Consider the following 11447-nt stretch of genomic DNA (forward strand, 5'->3'; position numbering starts at 1 on the left):
CTTCTTGAGCTGCTCTTTGGAATCTTCTGTTCAGCTCTTTCATCTTGTCATTTCTTCCATTAGCTTTAGCTAGTCTCAATTCAAGGCAAGTTTCAGAGTCTCTTCTGACATCCATTTTAGTCTTTTCTTCCTTTTCTGTCTTTTTAATGACCTTTTGCTTTCTTCATGGATGATGTTCTTGATGTCACCCTACATTTCCTCTGGTTTTTGGTCATTGGTGTTCAGTGCATCAAATCTCTTCTTTAGATAGTCTCTAAATTCAGGAGGGATATAATCAAGGTCATATTTTGTCTCTTGTGGACTTTTAATTGTCTTCACCTTCATCTTGAACTTGCAGATGAGCAGTTGATGGTCTGTTCCACAATCAGCTCCTGGCCTTGTTTTGGCCAAATATATTGAGCTTCTCTATCGTCTCTTGCCACAGATGTAGTCAGTCTGATTCCTGTGTACTCCATCTGACAAAGTCCATGTGTATAGCAGGCATTTGTGTTGTTGAAAAAAGATATTTGCAATGAATAAGTCGTTGGTCTTGCAAAACTCCATCATGTGATCTCCAGCATTATTTCTATCACCAAGGCCATATTTTCCAACTGCTGGTGATTCTTCTTTGTTTCCAACTTTTGCATTCTAATCACCATTCATAATCAACACATCTTGGTTGCATGTTTGGTCAATTTCAGACTGCAGAAGTTGATAAAAATCTTCAGTTTCCTCATCTTTGGCTTTGGTGGTTGGTGAGTAAATTCGAATTATGGTAGTATTAACAGATCTTCCTCGTAGGCATATGGATATTATCCTATCACTGGCAGCGTTGTACTTCAGGATAGATCTTGATACTTTCTTTGTGATGATGAATGACACACCATTCCTCTTCAATTTCTCATTCTTGGCATAGTAGATCATATGATTGCCTGATTCAAAATTTCCAAAACCGGTCCATATCAATTCATTAATGCCTAGGATGTCGATCTTTATACATTCCATTTCATTTTTTACAACTTCCAATTTTCCTAGATTCATACTTTGTAAATTCCATGTTCCGATTATTAATGGATGTTTGCAGTTGTTTCTTCTCATCTTGAGTCATTCCACATCAGCAAATGCAGGTCCCAAAAGCTTTACTCTATCCACATCATTAAGATGTGCTTTTCTCTGAGGAAGCAGCTCTTCTTCCCTAGTCCTATTTTGAGTGCCTTCTGACCTAAGGTACTCATCTTCTGACACTATGTCAGACAATGTTTCAGAGCTATTCATGAAATTTTCCAGTAATGTATCAAACAGTGTTTCACTGCTATTCATAAGGTTTTCACTGGCCAATTCTTTGAGAAGTGGATGTCCTTTTCCTTCTTCCAAGTCTGTCAAGACAGTCTGGAAGTTCCACTGAAACTTGTCCACCATGGGTAACCCTGCTGGCATTTGAAACACTGGTGGCATATCCTCCAGCCTCACAGCAACACTCAAGCCACCACAGTAAAACAAACTGACAGACAGGTTCATCTCCTTTAGTTGTTCCAAACCACTTCACTCACTTCCTGATCTCCACAGCCATTCCAAACCCACCACTGGCTCACTTCCTTCCTGGTCTTCCTCAGCCACTCCAAACCCACTGTTCTGGCTTGCTTCCTTCCTGGTCTCCCCCAGGGAAGTGGGTAGTGGGATTTTTATATAAAAATAAGGAAGCATCAACTGAAAAATTAAAAATACTGATTTGGATATTGATCAAACCTTCAGATCAACTCAAAGCTAAAACAGTTAATTAAAACAATGAATGATGGAAACAAACTTAGTAAGAATGCAAATTATTATACGTGGCTCTAAAAATCAATGGCATAAGAATAAGATGAGGAGATGTGTGGCTTACCAGAAAAATGGTTAAAGCAGTGGTTGTCAGCCTTGCACCCTCATTGGAATTATTTGAGGAGCTTCAAAAAAAAAAAAAACACTCATACCTACTCCAACCCCCAAAGATTCTGATTTAATTGGACTGGGGTGCTGGCCAGCTTTAAAAGTTCCCCTATGTGATTCTAGGGAGCTCTGGTGGTGTAATACTTAAGGCATTTGACTGCAAACCAGAAGGCTTGTGGGTCAAACCCACCAGCCACTCCTAGAATGGAAGATTGGGCAATCTCCTCCCATAGAGATACCCAAGGAGGGGTTGCTATGAGTAGAAACAACTCAAAGGCAGTGAACTTTTTCTTTCTTTTTTTTTTTTTTTTTTTTATGTGATTCTAATGTGCAACCAAAGTTCAAAACCACTAATTTAAAGAATTTTGTTAATGCAATGGTTCTGGTGCCATTGGTCTGGGATGGAGCATTGAGTTTTTTAAAACCAATTCCTGGTCATCCTAAAAGGCAACAAACATTCAGAACCACTAATTGAAAGGTTTTGGTTAATGCAGTGGTTCTGATTCCATTGGTCTAGGGGTTAAACATTTATTTTTAAAAAACCCATGCTAGGTGTTTCTGATGGGCAACCAGGGCTAATGACCACTGGATACCAGACAACTTAAAATAAATCAGTGGTGGTACTGTTTCAAAAATCAATTGCTCAGATGCTCCCAAGAGCCATCAGTAGAAATAGGAACTCTAGTGGCATAGTGCCTAAGGCACTTGACTGCTAGCCAGAGGCTGGTGGTTCAAACCCACCAGCCACTCCTCAGAAGGAAGATTGGTCAATCTACTTCCATAGTGATACCACCTTGGAAACCCAAGGAGAGTTGCTATGAGTCAAAATTGACTCGATAGCAGTGAGTTTAGAGCAAAGAAAGTGGTAGTTTTTTCTAACTTTCCAATGGAAGTAATACACTCAATTCTGCCACATTTTAAGAGGCCAATGACTAATTGAATTCATCCAGGTTGGAAAAAAGAACTGAAGGCCACATCATGTCTGACACATTTAAAGGAATCACATGATAGCTGCTTTTAAATATGTTTAAAGAGCTGTTACATGGAAGAATGATTAGATGTTTTGGCTATGTGTTTTCTGAAGAGTGGAGTTCAGAGGGAAGAAAATTTTAGCTCTGGGGACAAAGCCAGTGTTACCTTTTTATCCTGGAAGCACTGGCCCTGTCCCTTAAGCAGAGTAGGACCTTAATAAATGTTTAATGAATGTTAAATTTGCATTTCTGTATTTAACAAAAACCATTCTGTGCAATGCAGAATGAAGGTAAACATTTATGCCAATTCAGATTTTTTTTTAAATTCTTCTGTATATCAAATACACTCATAGTTTTCTTCTTTCTTTCTTTCTTTTCCCATTATCCCCACTTCCACCCCACCCTTACCCTGGCCTTCCCCCTAATAACCACTAATCTTTTGTCTCAGTGGATTTAACTATTCTAGGTAGTTCATAAAATTGGAGTCATATTAATATTTGACCTTTTGAGTCTGGCTTATTTCACTGAACATAATGTCTTCAGGATTCATCCATGTATTGGCATATATCAGATCTTCATTTCCCTTTATATATTGCTGAATACTACTCCAATGTATGCATATACAATGATAATGAATATGACATCATTCCTCTTTAATTTGTCATTCCTAGCATAATGAGCCATATGATTTTCTGATTTAAAATAGCCAGTATTAGTCCATTTCAGCTCACTGATAGTGCACTGGTTAAGTGCTTGACTGGTGACAAAAAAGTCCAGGGTTCAAACCCAACAGCTGCTTTGCAGGAGAAAGATGTGGCAGTTAGCTTCCATAAAGATTTACAACCTTTGAAATCCTATAGGGCAGTTCTACCCTGTCCTGTCAGCTTGTCATGAGTCAGAGTCGAATCAATGACAGTATTTTTTTTTTTTTTTTAGAATGCTTAGGATATCAATCTTCAAGTATTCCATTTCATTTTTGAAAACATCCAACTTTTCCTAGATTCATTCTTTGCATATTCTACATTCTGATTTTTAATGAATGTTTGCATCTGTTTCTTCTCATTATTGATTACCACTTTGGCAGATGAAGGTCTTGAAAGCTTTACTACATCCACATCATTAAGGTCAACTCTGTTTAAGGAGGCATCACTTAAGTAGAGGTACCTCTTTTCAGTCATATTTTGAGTGTCTTGCAACCTGAGAGTTTGCTCTTCTGGCATTGTGTCAGACAGTGGCCATTTTCTTAGAAGTAGACCTTTAGATCCTTCTTCTGTCCTAGTCTGGAAGCTCAGCTGAAACCTGACCACTGTGGGTGACCTTGCTGATATTTGAGATACACATGGCTTACCTTCCAGCATCACAGCAACACACAAGACACTAGAGTAGGACAAACTGACAGATAAGTGGTGGGTGGAGATCAAAGACTACAGCTTTCAGCAAGCATTACATCTCAACATAAAGAAGAAAAAGGACTTCTGGTAAGATGGAAAAATAGGCAGACAAGCGACAAAGACTCTCTTCAACAAAAAAAAGAAAAACAAATTGACAGAGATACAGAAGATAATCCTGGAGCCCTGACCTTTGAAAGGAACTATACAGAAGTGGATTAGGCACCAACTAGTGGAAAAACCTGAATGAAAACAGTGAGTACAGAGACAGTCGGAGCTGCAGACTGTCAGCTACCCTGACAGGACCAACAGCCTGAATGTTTCCAACAGGTTTTGGGACCTGAGAATTGACATAAAGATTAGGCCTAGTCACCAAGGGCTGCAAGGATGTCTGTGCTGGTGGCCTGTGACTAGGAAGGGACACAGCAAGGAGGTAGAAAACCTGAGCTATTGACTTTCTGCTGTCCAGACTGTGCAGTCATTTTGATTGTTTACATGTGGTAGCCATTTTGGATATTTAAAGTGACCAAGGGTGCAGCCATTTTGAATGTTTACAAGCAGCAGGCATTTTGGATATATAAAGTGACCAAGGATATAGCCATTTTGAACCTTTACAAGTGGCAACCATTTTGGATTTTAAAGTGACAGCATTCTCATTCGGATATCAGGGACCTAAGAATAGGCTCTGTTTGCCAAGGTCAGCAGGGACATACAAGAGACTGACAACAGGAAAGGAGACAGGTGGTGAGGAGTGTATAAGTGCTGGCAACTAGTGAATAGAGGAGCACAGCACAATACCCTGTTTGCATAGATAACATACAAAGAAAACAAAAATCATGGGCAAGTCACTCCAACATACAATCACCAATTAAATATAAACACAAAAATGCCACAATGCCTCAGAGACAACAAAGCATCATTGTCCACACAAAGAAGCAAGATAGAGCAGGAGAAACAAGAGACCAAGATACAGACCCAAAACACATCCCTAAGGAAGACACAGCATTGGAACTCCCTGGTAAGGAATTCAAAAGAATTATATTTAGATATCTTCAATGAATTGAGAGACAGATCAAGAAAAACACAGAGAAAACCCTAGAACAATTTCAAAAGACAATACAAGAACAAAATGACAAAATAAATGAAAAATTAGAGATGATACAAAATCTACAGACAGAAATCCAGAAGATTAATATGAAATTTTAAGAAATAGATAAGACGTTGAATGGGCAAAGGAGCAGAATTGAATCAATGGAAGACAGAATTAGGGGGATTGAAGGTGTATACCTGAACACTTATTTGGAAAGGGATAAATCAGAAAAAGATCAAGACAAAATGAAGAAAGCCTCAGGTTCATGTGGGATACTATCAAAAGGAATACGATATTTCACACGATAATATAACCCAGAAACCAACCCAGCTATGAAAGTATCCAAAGTAAAGACGCCTACAAGATTGTAAACAGGGAACCAGAGACATCAATCGACAAATGAGGACAACTACAAACCAAAAAGAGGGAAAAAACTGTTCCGTTACAGAACTTCTAGAAGGTAGGAAAGTCAAGACAACTACAAGATAGAACGGACTGTTCTAAACTTGGGAAGAAAACTATAAATCACAGGGTAACCTAAAAAAAAAATGATAAACCTTCACATCAAAAAAGAGGACCAGCACCAATATTCAGTAAATACTAAAACAATAGCAATGAAGGAAGTGATAGCACGATTCATAAGCAAAATGAGCTCAGCATAGAAAATTATATGGAACAAAGAAATTGACACCACAAAAAAGCATGTAACAAAAATGAAGGTAACAAATTCATATTTCCAGATAATTACATATCTGACAAGGGACTTATCTCTAAGATTTATTGTGGAAGAATGGATGACCAAACTATGCTACATACACATAATGGAATGCTATGCAGCACTAAAGAATAATGTAGAGTCTGCAAAACACCACATTAATATGGATGAACTTGGAGGACATTATGCTGAGTGAAATAAGTCAATCACAGGACAAATATAGTATTAGTTCATTGTTGTGGAGGGTCAAGGAAAGGTTTATATATGGAGGGAAACTTTCTTTGTTGGTTGCCAAGGGTGGGAGGGGAGGGGGGGAAACACTGCAAAAAAAAAAAAAAATGCATTGACCCATGTCACTTTAATTTTGTGTATTTCACTGTACATAAATTATATTTCAATAAAATTGCATTCAAAAAAAAGAAGAAAATCCTCATAACTGGACCAATAAACAGTATCATGATAAACAGTGAAAATATTGAAGTTGTCAAGTATTTCATTTTACTTGAATCCACAGTCAACGTTCATGAAAGCAGCAGTCAAGAAATCAAACAATGTATTTCATTGGGCAGACCTGCTACAAAACACCTCTTTAAAGTGTTGAAAACAAAGATGTGACTTTGAGGGCTAAGGTTATTTGAGGCCCTAGTATTTTCAATTGCCTCATATGCATGCAGAAGCTGGACAATGAATAAAGAAGACTGAAGATGAATTGATGCCTTTGAATTATGGTGTTGGAAAAGAATATTGACTATACCGTGAAATGCCAGAAGAACGAACAAATCTGTTTTGAAAGTACAGTTAACATGCTTCTTTGAAGCAAAGATGGTGAGACTTCCTCTCACATACTTACTTTGGACATGGAGAAAGACATCATGCTTGGTAAAGTACAAGGTAAGGAAAAAGAGGAAGCTTTCAAGCAGATGGATTGACACAATGGCTACAACAGCTGGCTCAAACATAGCAATAATTGTGAGGATGGACAGGATGGAGCAGTGTTTTGTTCTGTTGTACACAGGATTGCTGTGAGCCAGAACCGACTCAACAGCACCTACCAACAGCAACGTATGTATATACCACATTTTATTTATCCATTCATCTGTTGATGAACACGTGGCTTATTTCCACCTTTCAGATCTATTTTTAACTTTACTTAAAATATACAATCTTTGAGCCAGAGATTCATTATTTTGCCTCAAATTATTTGATTAATTATCACAATTTCTTATTTACCCTCTCACCTGTCTTGAAGGCAATTATGTAAAAGAAAACACATCTTGAGCCTCAGCCTGTTTCATCACACTTTCTAGAGCATACCACCTCTTCCTCTCCCCCTCTCTGCCTCCTTTTTAAAGACTATCCAAGTAGTCACCCCAGCAGACTGCCACACGGCATGACTGTTCCTTTAATTCCAGCCATCACTGCTGTCCACTGATCGCCATGGCTAATCAGATGGTATGACAGTCTGCACCAATCATTAAGGTGACCCAAATTAACAGCCTGGTCATGTCACAGTACATTCATTCCACATATACAGTCATGGCCTAAGTGTCAGGCAGAAACCCGGATGTGCTTGTGTATGTGTGTAACATGCATTATTGATTGTCATGAACTGCTCTGGTGCTTTAAATCTGCAAATTAGAATCATCTATCATTTACTACAGCCAGAATTGGGATCTGAGGTCAAAAGAGAAAGGCTAGACACCATTCTTTACCCGCAGTTCCTTTCATTTGCCTTTTTCTTTGGCAGTTATTTGTTCCCCAGTTTTTCTTTCTTTCTTTCTGCCTTTTTTTTTTTTTTTTGGTTTTGGTTAAAGAGATGCTTAGTCTGAATGGTTTTAAATCCTGAAAAGAGAAACGAATCTCTCCTAGCAAGGTAATAGAGGTAATGCAGGCTCTGAATTGTGAGTTCATTGTGGGACTTTTGTAATTCAATTTCCTAGTGTATACTGATTGGTAAAGCCCAGTTCTTAATACAGGACAGGCAGCCTTATCTTAATCACAGTTGCAGTTGTTGGGACCTTTGCAATGCCCAGTGTAAATGATCCCCCCAAATATTTGCATTCTTGATAATCATTTTCCTACAATGCATTATAATAATTAAAGGGCCCTATTACCTGCTAAGTGTTAGTATAAATTAACAATCCATTATGCACAATAAGTTTTATAAAACATTTACAGATAAGAGATCATGTTTAATTAAAATTAACTTGCATATGAAAGCCAAGTGCACTAATGATTTACAATGACCTTTTATTACCTGCAGTCCCTTGTTTTGGCTGGATGATTGACAGCTTGCTGTTTGGCTACCATGTTGAATTTCAGCTGACAAGACTTTTCATTTTAACTCAATTTGCCCGCCTATCACAAGCTGGTGGCAGGCCAGACCCAAGTCACCCAGCTTTGCCTCGGCAGCTTGCTCTAGTTCTCATTAGTACGCATTTATTCAGTGGAAATTGGAAGACAAATGCTTGAAGGCATGTGAACTAAGTATAGCAAATTAGGTTTAAAGACTGAATATTTATAAGTATATGGAAAGTTGTTTTTTTTTTTTTTTTTTAATTCTAGAGCAAATTGAAGAACTGAGTGCTAGCGTTGGTTTAAAAGAAATGATGATAGAAAGGGGAAGTTTCTAAGAATAACAATACTATAAGCTTTTTCTTTTCCATTTTGGAAATATGTACAATCTCTCTGACAACACCTTATCAAATAGCAACCTGGCTTCTCTTTCTTGGAGTGCTTGCACAATAAAGTTTAGCACCTCATGTGTGAGAAGGGGGAAGAAAATGAGGGTCATGTTCATTTGTTGTTTGGTTATCCCTTGGTATGTTTTAAATTGCCTTGTTTGTTCGGCACTAGCATAGAAACAGATGTTGCTCTACCGTGCAAGATAATTTACTGTACCTCCTGGTGCAGCATGGAAGCCCTCCCAGGGCCCAGCTGGTCTGTCAGTGGCATTGGCTGGTGTCTGCTCAACTATGACAACTACAAGTAGAGTCTGCAATGTTTTATTGTGCAGTTGTCATTCTTCTCAACATATAGCTCTGCCCACGTTCGTGCTGGGGCTAGTGGAAAAGCTGCTTGCTTTTGTGTCTGTATGTTGCACCGCAGTTCCACCCAAGCCCCACTCCTCATTGTTGATAATAATGCAACTCATTATTTTTGTCATCTAATGATTATCGGCATGATCGCTCAAAGCAAGAGCCAAGCCTGCCTTGCGTGCCTAACTGGTACTGGAAGGTGAAACGGATTTGTCATTTACGATCTGACCACTAAGCCACACTTTGTGCTCCATTATTGTGATTAACTTCTGCATAAGATATGCTTGCCCAATTGTCATTTGTGATACTGCAGTGGGCACAAGCTGCCATGCTTTCTGCAAGATCGTCAACCAATAGGATGTGACCATGTTATTCAGACTGTTAAATGCCTGCCCTTTCAAAGCAGCCACCCCACAATTATTTTGCTTTTGTATTTCTTCTCCCCACACCCTACTGGACTTGTTGAGTGAACAGTGCTGCTGCATATGTCAGCAACCATTTCATACCAAAACGAAAATGATGCTCTGCTATTGTTTATGCAACAAAGGCAGCCGTTGTCCATGGGATGCTGACCCTTCCTTTGCACCATAGAAATTTTGGTTGCTGGTGAGCTGCCAGTTGAAATTCATTGTGCCATGTTCCTTGTGGCTATCTGCAGTGGTTTCCATGTTCCAAAACCAAAGTTCTTTTCTGGCCTCATCACCAACATGCCAACTTGACTCTGCCTGATTATAGTAACAAAGGCAGTCCAAAAGAATATGCACAGCCTCACTGTACGTCACATTGAATCACCACACTGGCCACACAGAGCTGGCCACAGCCTCATTTCTTTAGACAAATGCATGCTTAAGGAAAAACCCCCTGTGAGAAGGCACTGGAGCCGCTGATATCCCTTTGCAAACTGGGCATAGCCTTAAATTTTAGCAAACTAGCATTTATCTTTATTTTTTGGCTGATGCAAGCCTTCACTGAAGACCTTACATCTAATAATCTAATAATTGTTGGGTACTCTGTGTTTTAGAGCGTTGCTGACTACTGAGGCTGTGTGTGTGTGTGTGTGTGTGTGTGTTTCTCAATTACAAGCCATAAACACAACCATTTGTTATAATGTGAAGGGGGGAAAAAACCCTCAATTTGGAGCTTTTTCACGTTGCTGATTAGAAAGAATCAAGCTCTATATTCTAGGGCCCATTCATGCTGGTGGAAACATAGTCAGTTTTGATTATGAAGAGAGAGATGCAGACCTAGACAGGGGCTACATGCTGATATGCATGCTATCAGAATGATTTATGCAAATTATGCATATTATTCCCAAAGGAATTCCTCCTCAAACTGCCAGGATAAATTGCCGGAAATTAGCCATAAAATCTGTCGTGCTAGGAGCAAAAGGTGAAGGCCACTGGGAAAGCAAGGACATTCGGCTTCTGGAATCTTCCAGGAGATGATGGTGGCTGTTATTTTCCCTGAATACTGAGGAAAATATCATTTTCTCCTGAAGCTTATAAAAGTATTTTCTCTTTGAAATTTTTCCAGCAAATGCTCACTCATATTTTATTTACAGCTAGCATAAAAGAAATTAAGTGTTAAGCTGTCTCAGAAGCACTACTACAATTACTTTACTATTAACTGCCTAAGTGGTTATTAAATGGCTAAGCCTGGCTTTAAAGGTGTCACTGTTCTGAAGGTTGGTGAAATAACCCACTGTTCTGAAGGTTGGTGTAATTTCCGATGTGTATACCCATAACACAAGCACCCTTCTCTTTCAGACCATACTTTCCTACAAAAATCCTAATTAATGATTTCCGGCCCGAGCACAGTGCTGCTGCCTCCTGACTGTGAATCACCTGCAAGCTTAGTTGGAACAGGTGCCACAGCTGTCTCCCTACAGCCCCGCCTCACTCTTCCAGCCCCCACACCACTCTATTGATGTTCCACAGATATGATTAAGAACATTTTTCCTTTGAAATTAAGGCTATTGGTAATGAGCTTTAATAGGAAGTAGAGAGTACTTTTCAGGAATTAAAAAATAAACCAACAAAAAAAATCCATTGCTGTCAAGTCATTGCCGTCACGGCGACCCCATGTGTTACAAAGTAGAACTATGCTCCATAGTGTTTTCATGACTGTAATCTTTGTATAAGTAGATCACCAGATCTTTCTTCTAAGGCATCTCCAGATGGATTTGAGCTACCAACCTTTAAGTTAGTAGTTGAACACAAACCATTTACACTAACTAAGAGCTCTGGTCTCGGGGCCGACTCGACGGCACATAACAACAACAACAACAACAACAAGAGCTCTGGTAGCATAGTGCCTAAGGCACTTTACTGCTAACCAGAA

General features: G+C 39.0%; 1 protein-coding gene across 1 annotated transcript in view; it reads left to right on the forward strand.

Moving 5' to 3' along the window:
• Positions 1-11447, forward strand: part of LOC103204547 (cytochrome P450 7B1) — a 48385-nt gene that overhangs the window by 25390 nt on the left and 11548 nt on the right. The window lies entirely within an intron of this gene.

This window comes from Orycteropus afer, unplaced genomic scaffold (assembly GCF_000298275.1).
Source record: "Orycteropus afer afer isolate SDZICR_OR568_19922 unplaced genomic scaffold, OryAfe1.0 scaffold00252, whole genome shotgun sequence".
In the NCBI taxonomy this organism is placed as follows: domain Eukaryota; kingdom Metazoa; phylum Chordata; class Mammalia; order Tubulidentata; family Orycteropodidae; genus Orycteropus; species Orycteropus afer.